The following is a 15,319-nucleotide window of genomic DNA, read 5'->3' as shown; positions in this document are numbered from 1 at the left end:
AAAAAGCAGTTCAATATCCATCCATCCATGGATTAATGGATATTGGTAACGTGACATTTTTTTTAATTATGAAAAAATTGTTTTTTTTATTAAAGTAGTAGAAAGTCTACTTGATTCTAACAAATATAACATTGCATTATAGGTGATTACATACTACACGTTACATGTTTGCTGGAAAAAAAAGTTTTAAAAAAATTCTTCCAGCTTCTAACTATGTTCTGTAAAAGTGTACCTCAGCACATTATATGTATATGTATAAATGACATATAAAAGACTGATGTAGGTTCCAGGTCTTAAAATTGAAGCCAAATGTTTGTCTTGAACATGAGACACTTAGTTTACAGTCTCAGTCACAAACATTAAGTCCTTCTGAATATCATATGGTGTTTATATAACATATGGTCAACGTTAGAGTCAAAAAGGAAGATAAAGCAGTTGTTAGACTACACAGGCCTACCTTGTATTTGACAACTTGTTACCGTATGGGTGTGCGGTAACAACACATCTGTCCCCAACTGTCACGTCCAGTTTGAGAACAACAACTGGTGGTGGAAAAAAACGTGAAGTTCTCGGCCGACTAATAATTACTGTACATCTATGCTCATACTGTAGCATATGTACACCCCACCCACCACCATCCTTCCTTTAAGCTGTAAATGAACAGGTTCTTACATAATGCATTTTTAATGTACCTGAGCGCTCAAAGCACTTCATATGTATGCCCTGTTCGCTCATTCCAGCAACAACTTTTTTTTGTGCTTAAGTCTTTCCTATATAACATTGACACTTTAATGGATGCATCAGAGAGCAACCTGCAGTTCAGTATCTTGCCCAAGGACATTGGGCATGCACACTGGAGCAGCCAGGGATCGAACCACTAACCTTCCAATTTGTAGATGACCTCAACTATCACCTTACAGCCACTTTCTTAAAGGAAGGAAGACTTATATCAAATATGCCGGAAGTGTGATTCTCCAGCTGGGAGTGCTCCATTATGCTGCTTCTTTACCTGCAGTAAAGTTTTTCATCTGCAGTAAAGTATGGGAAAAGACTTGCGGAGAATAATTCTAGACACATCGAGACAGAAGCACACAGCATCTTCACTGCAGCTAATTGGTGTTATGAAAGCTTCTCACAACCTACAGTCTACCCCATCCCTCACACATGTTCAGTGTTTATCATGAACTATAACTCTTTATGGTGGTCACGAAAGGATGGATGGATGAGAGAAAACAACATGCATTTTCTACCTGCTGGTAGAAAATGCAGCAATTATATAAGTGAATATCTTAAATCCTATCAGTAATGGTAATGCTGCCTGTTTACTGTAATTTAAAAAGTGTCAGATAAAACCCATAAGCAACAATTATAATTAATTCATGTTTAATGTACTTACTGTTGCTGTACAGGATTCCCCATGGAGTATAGCAAAGGATTAAAATGTGAAACTGGATTATACAAATCTATAAAGAATATAAAGTCCCATGGCATCTTCTTAAAAAGGCCAAAGTAGAGTACAGTAGGTGAGAGGCCTCATATTTCCATTACAGCTCTCTGAGCTTAAACTGATGATTATTTTACAAATTAAGTAAAAGAATAAATATTTAAGTCATTTAAATCTAAAAAAAACCTTAATTAATAATGAATTCAGTTCATTTCCATTCATACAATCATGTATATCATATATGTTATCATATAATTTTGTGTACTCTTTGACATGAATGCACTTGTACAACTCTTTATGTTCAAGACTTTCTTCGGAGACTTTCCAGTCCCCTCGTGTTGTCACAGGGTTTTTTTCACTGGTCTTGTTTCTCCAGATGTTCCCACCATCCTGTCTCCACGTCTCTCTATCTCTCCCTCTCTCCCTTTTTTTGCATCTGCCTACTCTCTAAATTACCATTTTCAGGGATGAGAAACTAAACTTTCCATGTCTTGCTGCCTGTTTCCTCAGTCAAATGCAAGCATAACTGTTGCCCAAATCCCACCCCCTCCCTTCCCGCTATAACTGATGAGTAAGAGAAATATTCTCCCTGCAGACAAATATGTACCTAACTGTAGCATTTCCTTACTTAGAAACAGTGCAGAGATGGTGTGTGACCAAAAGAAACAGGTAGAAATATTACCAAGAGCTAAAAATCACATTAGATACTTTTTTCATACCTCAGGTTTCATTTGATATTTTAGTGATGTGGTGACAAGCTGAAAAACTAAAGCTACCAAGGTCAAGCTGGACCATCAGCCTGCTCCAAATAGTATTGCTCTATACCCAGATCCACAGATTCACATACAAACAGATCTCTTAAAACATATAAATAATACACTATGAAATTGCAATCTTTCCACAGCTGTGCTGCTTATTGAGCCTCTTTGAAAAGCAGACTTAAACACAGGGACATACAGTCAAGTTTACCATTTCCACAACAATGACAGGCTGGCCTATGTGGCATAAGACTGAAAGACTACAAGAGCTGAAGTACGTTACAACATGTCACTTATAGTGCAACTGCTTCCAACTAATTCCTTCATGCTCTCTCTGTAGTGACATGCTGATGCTCTCTCAAATTCAACAAACACATTATTTTAAAAGGATTTACTTACAATGAAACAGCAGAGAGGAAAATGTGTTGGCGGTAATTGGTACAGCTTCCCCCGATATCCCTTTTGGTGCTGATGATAGTTGTAGTAGCAGGGTGGCCTGTCGAAGGCTAAATATAACCTAGAGAGCTTGTAGCGGGAACACAGAGCGGGCCAAACCAGGCTCTTCCACGTCTCACGTACAGTGTATTTGCTATAAGGAAACTCATTCTGGATGGCTGAAAAGCTGCAGAGTACAGGGAAAGGACAAGAACAAGAAGCTTCACACTAGGACTCTGTCCCTAGAACAAATGAAGGGAGGGAGGGAGGCAGAGAGGGGAGAGATGGAGAAAGAGAAAGAGAGGGAGGCAGCGAGGGAGAGAGCTGGTGTCGTGTGTATATAGGACCAGCTAGCATGACCTTTTGTGAAGCGCGTATGTACACTGGCACAAACACAGAGTCAAAACCTTCTATCTTGGACATCAGTTAACATTTGTTAACTTTTCTGAAACTGAGTGTATATCTGGTTGCTGGCAATTTCTGTGGTTTCTTTTGCTCTCGAAAAGATGTATTATGTTAACTGCTAAGACAAAAACAAAAGTTACACTTTCACATAAATGAAAAAGTAATGCAAAGGACCACAGCTATAATCAGTTCATAACCTTTCCTCAATATATTCCACATAAAAAGCACCATAAAATTTTGAAATAAGATGAAAGATCATAGAAAAACCCAACTGATGTATGCCAAGTTCCTGCAGGTTTCTGAAAGCTGAATAGCATTATTAGCTTTTTTTTAATGAAGTTGTAATTTGGGGGGTTGAGCTTAGGCAGAGTTAATGGTGCAAGCAAACAATAATTCTCACAACTGAAGTAAATAATATGAGGGACCTGTCAGTCAAGTTAAACAATTCTTAGGCATACACCTGTCAGGCTTCGTATCCTCACAATAGTACAGAAAGTCATTGAATTTCCACATCACACACAAGATTAATTTAATAAATGTAATATAATAAAAAAAAATTATAAAATTCTCACAGTTGTATGTTTTTTCTAAGGAAAATCCAAATTAAATACCATGAACAGTCGAAGGACTATTTGTGCTTAGCATGATTTGAACTTTAAATTAACCAGAAAAACAGTCTAAATGCAGGAGTCAACAGACAGAAAACTGTTGGCCTTCAATAACAGCACTTCTAAATGCTCGATATCGCATACTAAAAACATTTTATAAAATAACCGGAGAGGCTGCACTTTTAGAAACAGCTGGGCATCAACAATCCCTGCCAAACTGCATTTTCTTGGAAATGTGGATTTAGAAATGCGATGGAAATCACTTCTGTCTGTTAAAATGAGGACCCACTTCTTACACCCCAATTCAGACCAACACAACTTCTTTAAAAAAAACATTACTGCTATTAATTAAGAATTTGTTAATATTCCAAACAAACATTCTGATTTCAACGCAAACATTCATGTGAAAAAGAAAGTTTCCACATAACAACTTTGGAAAGTCTGAATAAACCACAAGTCCTCTGGAACAATGTCGTTCAGACTGACAAGACCAAAGTGGAGATGTTTGGCCATAATGCACGGCACCATGTTTGGAGAAACCCACGGCATATCAGCACAAACACCTCAAAACAGCTGTTAAGCACGGTGGTGACGGGGTGCTGATTTGGGCTTGTTCTACAGGTACAGGACATGGAGGCTTTGCAGTCATTGAATCAACCACGAGCTCATCTGTATACTAAAGTATTCTAGAATCAAATGAGAGCAGACCAGTCAGAAAGCTGAAACTTGCCCAAAGTGAGCAATGCAACAAGAATAACAGAGTTCTTTTTGAAAAGTGAGTTGCAATGGCCCAATCAAAGTCCAGACTTCAAACCAATTAAAAAGCTGTGGTGGGACTTTAAGAGAAACAAATGTCCACAAACGTAAATGAACTGAAGGCGTGCTGTAAAAACAGATAGTCCATAATTCCTCTACAGGGGTCAAAGACTAAAGACATACAGAAGTTGGTTACTATTGAATCATAAGTGATGAATGGTGCGCTTGGTTTGTCATAGGACTGCATAGATTCCTTCCTGAAATCATCAAAACTAATAACTCACAACTTTAAAGAAAACTTTCTGGATCTGCACCAAAAACTAATGGGCTCCTTTTTCACCCTCACTTTTCCTGCAGGTGTCAGAGACTCCACCAAGTAGTTCGATCTAACGCATGGACCAAATATGAGGTCAGTAAGGCAATTTAAAGATCAAGATCAAATTTAAATCAGGCATGGTTTTCGATTTTCCTAGGCTGACTTCTGGCCTTGTAGCTCTCTCTTGATCCCCCCCGGCAGAAGAATTACAGTAAAGTGAAAAAGGGTAAATATTTACTTGAAAATAGCAGTTTTACATCACAGAAAACAATAGTTTTACCATAGAGTCAAAGTACAATCATCTTTCAAAGCCATTGCTTTGAAAACTGAGCAAACTGTGAAACTGGTGAAAAGACTGGACAATGAATTATTTTGTCATTTTGTTCATTTACATAGAAAAACAAACTGTTTTCTTCATAGGCCAGCGCATTTATGTAGGCACTGAAATATTCTTCACTTCAATGAAAAATAATGTGGAATCAAAGTTTCTTGTATCTGTTTCTTTATCCCTCTCTCCCCCTCTCTGAAAATGACTCACTGAACAGAAAGTATTTGGCCTTGTAAACAACAGGGAGCCACAAGGAAATTTCAAGTCTTGTTAGACAAATCTCCCTGAACAACTATGCATGAGCGTTCAAAAGTGTCATATTCTTATACTTATGCACCAAGACTGTTTTCAACAACCTTGACACAAAACACAGTGTGTACACACCCGCAAATACACAACTCTACATACACACACAAACACACACAGACTGCTTAAAGTCTTAACAGAAGAGGATGACACATGAGGCAGAGTGGAGGTCTTCCCATGCCCCCCTGCCCTTTCTGTTGGAATTGGACATCTCCCACAGGCTGAGCTGTAAATAGCCAGTACCCCAAAAACTTTCATACACAACACATATGCATGAGCACACGCACACACACACACACACACACACACACACGCACACACAACTATACTTAGATGCCTACTTCAGCCCGCTGCCATGTACTCACACTACCTCCTCCCACAGTGAGAAGGGGCATTCAGCTTGTCTCTTTCAACAGAGACTCAACCACGTCTACCCTCTGACTACAGGGAGTTTCAATTTGACAAAATGCTTGAAGTAGAACAGTTTTCAAGTACAACTCGGGAAAGTTGTACACTCACTGTCCTGCATAGGTTTGATAAAGTACAGTACGGCAGCAGACTTCCCTGCATGCAGTGCAGCTTCCGGGCTCTCTGGCAAGCTTAGGGAAGATCTGTAACCGTTAATGTCCAAACAGATCACAGCAATAGTTTATGATATGTCAGGAGGGGTCTAATAGCCATACCACAGAACAGAAACAAGGTTTTATTGAACTATTTGTCAGGAGCAAGCCACTTCAAAGATTGCACGGTAAATTACTGTACTATAAAACACTGCAGCACACTCTGGTAAAGCACAGTAAATTAATGTAGCCTAAAATATTACCGTTCAGAGGGGTGTAATTGTTGACAGAAGCCTCAGACTAGGTAGCGCAGAAAGCTGCGTAAACACAAACGCACTAACTCACACAATTATTGCAATGTCTTGATTTTTTTTTCTCTTTTTTTCAGATCCCTGCAGCCAAAAAGCACCCAGACGGTATTTAGTCTATTAGATTATGAGGACAGAACATCAGTGAAATCGAGGCAGAATTAAAGCAACAGCATGTTGCCCAGAGGAGATCCTCTCAACTGCTTACAGTACATCATTCATCTTTTTATTGGATGTGAAGTTGTCTTTTCTTTTCTGTTATTCTTTTTAGTTTTTCAGAAAGCACAAAGAAAAGTGCAAAGTGATAGTAACAGTTCAGATATCTCTGATTTTAGCCTGTTCCCTCAGGAATTTAGTTAGCAGATAACTTTTCCCTCCCATCACCACCTTTTAGACCGAAGTAGCACCCCAGGCCAAGTGACAAGCTTAGAAGTGGGCGCTGTTTATTTCAAATCCAAAGCCCTAACTTGTTTCGTATGTGTATTTGTAGCTACATTACTATTAGCGAGTAATTAATGAGTAATTGATACCGAGTGGTTAAAACTTGAAGGAGGATAGAGGGAGAGCAAAGATACAAGAGAAACATGTTCACAGAGGAGAGTTGTAAGCACAGATGGATTTCCAAATGCCTTTCACCCTGCAGGAATCTCATTGCACAGCTTTAGTGGTGTTTAGAGAGTCTGTGTCACTCAGCAAGCACTGGTTCATCCATGGGGCTTAATGTGCTTTCATGAAAAATTATTAAATACTAGTGGAATACAGGTCTCCTAAAACTGACCTGAATTAATATTATGGAATTTTATGGAAGATGGCGGTGAATAAAGATGTCGTAACAGGGTCACCTGTGTGCTTTGGCTGTGCTTCAGAGCAGGTTGTTCTGTAAAATTATTGACAAAAGCTACAATACAAGGACAACCTAAAGGCCATAATTTAATGACAAATGAATTTGACGTTTAAATGGCCTTATGATCATAAATTACCATGAGCATCACGTTATACCCTGTCCCCACCCACCAGATTCCTTCATACGTCCAGTCCCACTAAATAACTTTTTTATTATGAAACCTCAAAAACTGTAGCATAACATTGACCTAAAAGAACTCTATATGTCATATTTTATTACTGACATGTATCTGTCCGTGCCACATAATGTTTCATGTCCCAGTTCATATTGGGCTAGTAGAGACCCTCAACACTGGCTGCTACTTACAACATGAGCAGCTGCCATTTATAGATGAACATAAGGTAGAGGTGACCTCTAAACAAGAGCAAATCCTTCAACCTTGCTGTCAACACATTTTCAGATCTACAGAAAACCAGTCATAACTGTAATCTACCCATGCTGCTGTGGTAAACCATCTGTTGAGCAGCCATGCCTGACCCCAAAAAGCAGCAGAGACGCACTTTCCCTGCCTTTTACTTAGATGACTCCATCATGACATTCAGCATTACGTTAGTGTTACATACAGTGAGTATACTCCGATCAATGTCTCTGATCTTAAACAGAAAAGTTCAATTTGATATGTCTTCAATGTCCGCTTCTCTCTCTAACTATATATTTTTACAACTCATCTGATATAGATACCAAAACGTATGATTTGTAATTCCCCTATAGAGGAACACATACATGGATTTTTCTGATTGGCAGGACAATCTCACCTTTCAATTGTTAAAAAAGAAATCTGAGTTTTCTAACCTGAAAAGACTGTAGAGTTCAGGTATGATGTAGAACAACCAAGAAATGTTAGGCCAAATTCATGGTTTTTGGTTGAAATACAGAAAAAAAACTCACAGCACAATCACAATGTATACTTCTCATGATGCAACACTATGAGAACAGTTTTGGGGTAAAGAAAAGCACAACTCATAGCAGAGACATGAAACTAAACAATGATCCTCTACTGTCCAACATTCTGTTGCCCCATGCTGCCACCCTGACCCTTTGATAACTCTGTGGTACCATAAAAATAGTACACTATTTCCTCTTTTTCTCCCAGGAGACATGGTTTATAATATGTATGGCTGCTCGAGGTCTTTCTGGTTCGATTGGAAACATATGGTGTTTTTGGGTATTTGCTAAGATTACTAATGCTGTCATGAGGACAGGGCGGTCTTACATTGCATTGAAAATACCCATACTACATAGACTTTGTAATATTAGCTAATTATCTCATTTAGCATGACAAATTTTATAGTTACAGTAACAAGTACAATTAAAAAAACACTGAGCAAGTGTGACTTGTTTGGAAGGGTTGTCAGGGGGAAGTATATTATCTGCAACAAAACATAGCAGGGCACCTTAGGTTCTTAGGAGAAGACTTTTGCAATAAGACCAGACCAATGTGGAAATACTTTGCCAATGTACAGTGACAACTCTGGCAAAAACAAAACACGGCACACTGTATCAGCACAAAAATACTAGTTGGGGGGGTGACGATTTGGACTGGGGCACCTTGCAGCCATTGAATCGAAATGTAATCCTCTGTATGCCAAAGTATTCTAGACTCAAATGGCATGTGTCTAACGGCCAAGCTTGGACAATGCAACAGGACAATGATCCCAAGCACAGCCGCAACTCCACAATAGAATGGCTGAAAAATGTAGAGAATCAAGGTCAAAAGTCCAGACCCCAACCTGATAGTGAGACCTTTAGAGAGATGTGCATGAATACACGTCTGTAAACATCAGTGAACTGAAGCAATGTTATAAAGAACACTGGTGTAAATTCCTCCACAATGATGTGAGAGGTGGCTAGGTTATCAATACCTACTCTTCTCTTAATTCCTGCTCTCTTTTAATTTTTCTTCTGTGATAATAACATAAAATTACTGCTTTTGGGTGACATCAGAGGAATACTTTGGGATTATTGGTATCACCCAATATCGGCCTAGTTAACTGATACTGGTTTATGACAATTGTCAGTTGTGTGACATTAATTTTGACCAAGCCAAATAAAGACCTTAAAGAATCTTTTTTGTTGCTGTTGTTTTTGGTATAAAGTACTTCTCATTGTTTCACTACAACAAAAATAGATACAAATGATAAAAATAAATGAAATATTTGTATCGGCAATTGTCCAACATAGGCATTAAAGCATTTCCCTCCTTCCTACTGGCCTTCAAAGTTTTCTTGGGCTTAATTATCCTGGCAAGAAAAAACTGCCAAACACAGCAGGCAATAAATAAGAATGAGTTTCCAAAATTTTCAGAATATAGCCAGTAGCAAATAAATAAATATATAAATAAATAAAAGTATCCATATATCATATTGTAGCAGCTCAGAGTAATTAGTTTGTCTTTTATATCAGCACCTTATTTATTTATTCTAAAAAAAAAAATTAATTAAAAAACACTGTTTATTTCATCTGTTTTGAGTTTTTAAATTAGCTGCTGTCACTGAGCATATTCCAATAAGCCGACAATATGAAGTCTACTACTCTCACCATGCAAGTTATAAAAGTTCTACTTTTTTCTAATGCCCAAAAGACAAGCACATTGATTTCTGGGAGAATGCAACAAAGAACAGCAAGTCAGCAGGAAGGAGGTAACTGCTGTGCCTCGTATGTGGCAGGAATTTTAAGCCTACAAAGTAAGGGTATGAAAAATACTACTATGCAAACAACTTACACACACTATAGAGCGCATGAAATGGAGACACAACAATAGCACAGAACCATTGTCTACGTACAAGTTTGTCACTTACATTATAGTAAAGTGTAATTCTGTGAGTTCCTTTAGTCGCGCTGGAGCATTTGCCGAGCGAAAGGTTTGACCCGAGTGCTCCAAATCCAAACGGCTCACTGTAAGCCCTCTAATGTGCAGTTTACCCTGGAGTTCAGATTTTCTTACTGCAAATGCTGAAAGTCCACTTTTGCCAAGACTCGGAAATCAGGTTAACAACAGCGTAACACTCAGCTTACGTAATAAGGGTAGCAGCAGAATTGAGTAATGAATGGATGTGTATAACAGGAGCTGCAATAGCCACTGAACTTAAGCTGTTACGTTTAATGGCAATCAACCCAACAAATGTAATGAGACAGTAAGTGCTTACATCAAAACGGTGAAACAAACACTCCACAGTTGTTCTCTTTGGGGGTTTTAACGAAAAGAATGATCAAAGGAAAATTGCTGTATTCATCCAGGGAAATCTGTGGCTTGTAATTTGTGTGAAAATGCCATTCACAGCACTGACCACAATTCACATTGCCTATCCACTGATTTTAAGATGTATTTTTTTCTTTTTAAAGACAAAAATGAGACATGCGTGCTCTGCCGCTATAAAACAGAGCACTGAAAATGGTTTGGAAACAGATAACTGTGGTGTCAAGTTTTTAATTGGCACATCTGGACAGAGCAAACAATGATCCACTTTATCACTGATTACACCACGGACAAAAAATACATTTAATCAGGCTGCTGAGTGGAATGAAGAGAGGACGAGTAGGCAGGGAAGAGAGAAGAGAGGGAAAATACACATGAAATAATTACAGTCTGATTTTTCATCCATCTGTCTAGAGATTCTGTGAGGACCATTATGCCTGCAGTCGTGTTTCTGATTGTTGCAGTGAGAATTGGTCATGGTAAAATTAATTCTAACACTAGGCTGTGATATGAAAATGACAGACAGAAGGAGCACTGAATGTGCAGCAGTAATTAACAGTCCTAAATGGCTCATTACAATTCGTGATTTCATTAACTAATCAACTATTTTATGAGCGGCTGTTTGTGTGAACACATTTTTTTTCTCCAAACGTAACTAAATGCTATTTGATTGGAGTGTCTATTGCTCTTCAGCTTGCATTGGTTTGCCCAAATTCCCACAAATGGATTACCCATCACTTATAACTGTTGCCAAGGTGCTCGGTGTTTCAGCCTCATGCTTTTCAAGCCTTCAAGAGATTTCACACACACATAGATTTGTGCTCTTGCTGGACTACAAACCCCCAAAACAAAGTAACTATGCATTATTTACTGAAAGTGTCAGAAGAGCAATACCGAGGGAACTTCTGTTTGTGACTAGATCAATAGGGATTACAGTGTGTGGTTCAAAGTACAATTTTAAAAGACAATTTGGTGACAAATTAGCAGGGAAATAAACAATGCGTTAGTTTGGGGTTGTGCTCCTTTGCATTAATTCTCCTAATCTATGGCACTCCACTGGAAGGATGAAAGGAAAGACATTCCCTCACCTGTAGTTTCCAGGTGAACTGGTCACTATACTACGCTACAACGTACTACAACAATAACCTTACAGGAGTAATCTATTACTTTTGAAAAAGTAAAGGACAGACCACGTTGATACAATTGAACATGCTTTTCTAAAATGCTCCAATTAGGCTGGGATCTGGCTGACTGTGAAGGTCACAGCAGATGTTTCACATCATTTTCATACTTATCATACAACTGACACCTTGTCTCCACAGATGGGGGGCACTGTCATCGGGGAAGAGACCACTGGTATAAGGATAAAAAGGGTTCTGTTATGCTAAAGATGGTAACAGCTTTGTAATGTTTTGCAGTTAGGTTTTCCTGGCTCAGTCATACTAAAGTAAAAATAGGACAGCAATCTCCTTAGCACTAGGAAAAACTGCCAGTTTCATTTTTTTGTATCCTGCAATTGATTGCAAGTAGTTGCGGTAATCACTTTCGATCACAAAGTAATTGCATAGATCGCCTGCTGGGAGGTAACCTGTCTCTCTATTGAAGACTGACTGCATTCACTCTCAGAAAGACTGGAAAAGGTTTGCAAATAACTTCGGTCTAATTTGCAAATGCAGTCAGACTGATCGCTCAACTCATCTATGACATTATCGCTTCACAATAGGGGACCCGACTCAGCTGGTTGCCAGCTGGTTGTATTCTGGTGGATTTGAAACACAACTGGACTCTGAATCTAAGTAGTTACTGTGAATTTCTGTATATGCTGACGGCAACAAATTTGTAACAGAAGGTAGCGATTTTTGCTGATTTATCACAGTCAGCCGCTGCATCATCACAAACAGATTGCATGTAATTGCCAAGCTGATCCCATTCCATCATGAACCGATAACAGCAGACCGACTTACTGCTGTTTTATCGCTGTCCTGAAGATGACAACTGACTGAGAGTGGCCGCAGACCTGGTCCCCATCTTCAAATCAACAATTTCAAAAGCAACAAGATCCCAAGTTTATTGCACACAGTGACAATTTTGGTCGTGCTATGGTTTCCAACCACTGCCATCATTAGTGAGACTGTAGCACTAGAGAATCAGTTAACCTAAAGTATACCATGTGACAAAAGCGACAAATAACACAAATAAACTCGAACACAGCAAAAAAATTGAATAAAAAAAAAGAAAGAAAGAAAAATACTGTTAACTACAATTAAAGTATAGAGGGTTTATAACCATGATATGGTTCTGGTTAAATCCTCTTTGGTACGCACCAAAAATCCTTCTACACAGGTATAACAGAAGAATAATAAGAGGTACAGTAAAAGCAACAATGTAACAAAGCAAAGGTATTTCCAAAACCATTGAAAAGAAATACGTAAATGCCTGCAAAATAACAAAACATACCTTTTGAAAGTATAAATTGAAATATGGCCTCATAACTGATGACAGTTTACAGAGTAGGAGCTGCACAAGTTCTGCTGTCAGTCTATGAATAGAACAATGTGAAAAGTGGGAGATTATAAGCATTTTTTCATTAAACATTGTATTGCAGCTTGGGTAGCATGTGCTAGCAAACAATTAGATGTGACTGAAGTCTGTTAATGCAGAGTCTCAAATTGTGCTATTTTGAGTTGTACTGCTTTCTTTATAAGGATAGAAGAACAGAAAATGGGTCGCCCTATACTAGCCTCGATGTTTTCAAATTCTACAATGTGAGGGGGGAAAGGTACAGCAGAAATGCACGCAAATAAAAGTGGAACTACACTGGACCAAACTAACGGGTTGCATCCATCCCCTCTGTTCCACCGCATACCTGCGGCAGAACGCACGTCTCTGTGGCAAAGAGAGCGTGGGTAGCAACAGTGTGTTATTGCTGCCGACGCATCTCACTACAGATGCCAGGACATCTCCCATTATCACCGACTCCTCATCTGTCAGCGGTCTCCTAACAACCACGACATGGACAAACTAAAAAGGGAACGTACAAACTAGAATGTAAAAGCACTATCTCCCACCTCCACCCCCGAGCTGGATATCTGGGTTATGCGTTTTCAAATCGGAAGCGTGTCCTACCTGTTTCTGCCGTTCCAGGAAGGAGGAGAGGAGGAGGAGGAGGAGGAGAAGCAGGCGCATCAGGATGTAGATAGATGCCGCATTTAGATGATTAGGAGATAGCTGGGATCTGGTGCTCCCTCCACAGTCACGATGCACGTCGCCAATGCATTTATCCACTTTGTGCTTGACGGTTACTTTTGACGCACAGCTGCTTTAGTATGAAAAAAAAGAAAAAGAAAAAAAAAGATTGAATCCAATTTACCGGAGCCTGCCTGTTATTTATTTGTATTGGATACTTCTTACCAGTTAACCATTTATTCAGTGCTGATGCAGACGAAACAGCAGAAAGTGGACCACAGCTGAAGCAAGGTGCAAGGATACCAAGTCAGGCTCACTACAAATATTATAGTTTATTCATGTAAACGAATCCAAATGTCAGTCATAAAACTGCACACAACCAATTTGGGGGTAGTGATACTTAATTTCTTTTCTTTATGCATCTTCTTTGTTTATTTATTAATTTATATTTTCATCTATGTATTAATGAATTGTTTTCTTGCTATCCTTTAAGGTTTACCTGCATTTGTTAGCTAGTAAAACAAACCTTAAAGCTAGCTATTCTCTGTTACAACAAGTCGGACTTTAAAGTCAACACTTACCACATTTTAGGACATTTTCATATTCCCCTGAACTCTTCACAGGAGAGACATATGTTTAATTTCTCATAAAATACCCCCTTTCCCCCTTTTTCGTCTCACCTTTTTTTTTGGTCATAATAAAGATGGCTGCAGGCAGACCACAAAAGAGGAAATGTGTGGCGTGTTCAAGAAAACACAAAATACCCACCTAACAAAAGTAACAAAATTCATTAACCTGATTTTTTGAAGATTTCACAGTTTGATAATTATACAGTCAAGGTTCTGGAAAAATTGTTTTCAAGACCTGCCATAATTAAATCCAGGGGACACAGCGATAAAAAGTAAATAAAACATCTCTGACTTTTGTTCGCTGGCCTGTTTTCCCCATTAGTGCAGAAAATTTCAAGGTACTATCTTAATATTATTATTTCAATACTAATCTGAAACATGTTTATTGATGTCAGCTTCTAGGCTTAATAAACTATCGAGTATGTAAAGTACGGATCCAAACTGACTGATCTAACTGCATCTCTGCTTCTGAATAAAATTCAATATAACACTCTACTATTATTTCTTTTTCTACGTCAGCATACAATGTGCTGTGGTCTTCCCACTATTACACAGCATTTAGTATGTAGCACACTGAGAGTCTATTATTTATTTTACTACAGTCTTGCAAGGAATATACATACATATCTGGTAAAATGCTGCACTATAACTTGTTTTAAACTAAGTGGCTGGTGTAGTCCCCTCATTTGGCTTACCAAGCTCTGCATCCAAAGTAACAACTTTTTTTATCCTCTTACCTACTGTGCTTACTAGGTAGTGTTTGCTGCTGTCATTCTGAAGTTGGCAACATGCAGAGCACTGAAAATTGTTTTACTGGCAGAGATTTAGATTTTTCCATTACACAGCACACTTGTTGCCAGGGTAGATTGTTAGAAACGACCCTTATTGGCTATATATCGTCGAGGAACATCAGTTTTTATTCTGCACGAGCAACTTCTTTTTTCTCTGTCACTGCAGCACACTATAATGAGTTTTGTTGTCTGTCATTAGAATCACACGACAGGGTTCATGTTCAATTCATCTGTGTAGCATAGTGTATTTCTGTAATGCCTATCAGCAGATGGGTCGTCGACCTGCATACTTGCCCAGGCTGGGTTGTGTAGAGGCACAAAGGGAGCAGCAGGAGCAGATGGGAGCGAGATGGATGACAGGATGATGAGACAGAGCTGTGTACTTAATA

At 38.7% G+C, this 15,319-nt stretch overlaps 1 protein-coding gene across 4 annotated transcripts in view; it reads right to left on the bottom strand.

The window, feature by feature from the left end:
* The window catches only part of atp2b2 (ATPase plasma membrane Ca2+ transporting 2), a 124,712-nt gene extending 111,099 nt beyond the window's left edge, over window positions 1–13,613 (bottom strand). For 2 of the 4 annotated variants that reach the window (XM_087840805.1, XM_006783270.3), the window contains exon 1: window positions 13,451–13,613. The gene's annotated coding sequence lies outside the window, so the exon portion shown is untranslated. Of the gene's footprint in view, window positions 1–2,601; window positions 2,620–13,450 lie in introns of those variants that run through there. The other 2 variants (XM_006783272.3, XM_087840806.1) reach the window with 2 other exon arrangements.
* Window positions 13,614–15,319: the final 1,706 nt, after the last annotated feature.

The sequence above is a fragment of the Neolamprologus brichardi genome, chromosome 5 (assembly GCF_056152115.1).
Source record: "Neolamprologus brichardi isolate AB-2024 chromosome 5, ASM5615211v1, whole genome shotgun sequence".
Lineage (NCBI taxonomy): Eukaryota > Metazoa > Chordata > Actinopteri > Cichliformes > Cichlidae > Neolamprologus > Neolamprologus brichardi.
This window is presented reverse-complemented; position numbering and strand designations above follow the sequence as displayed.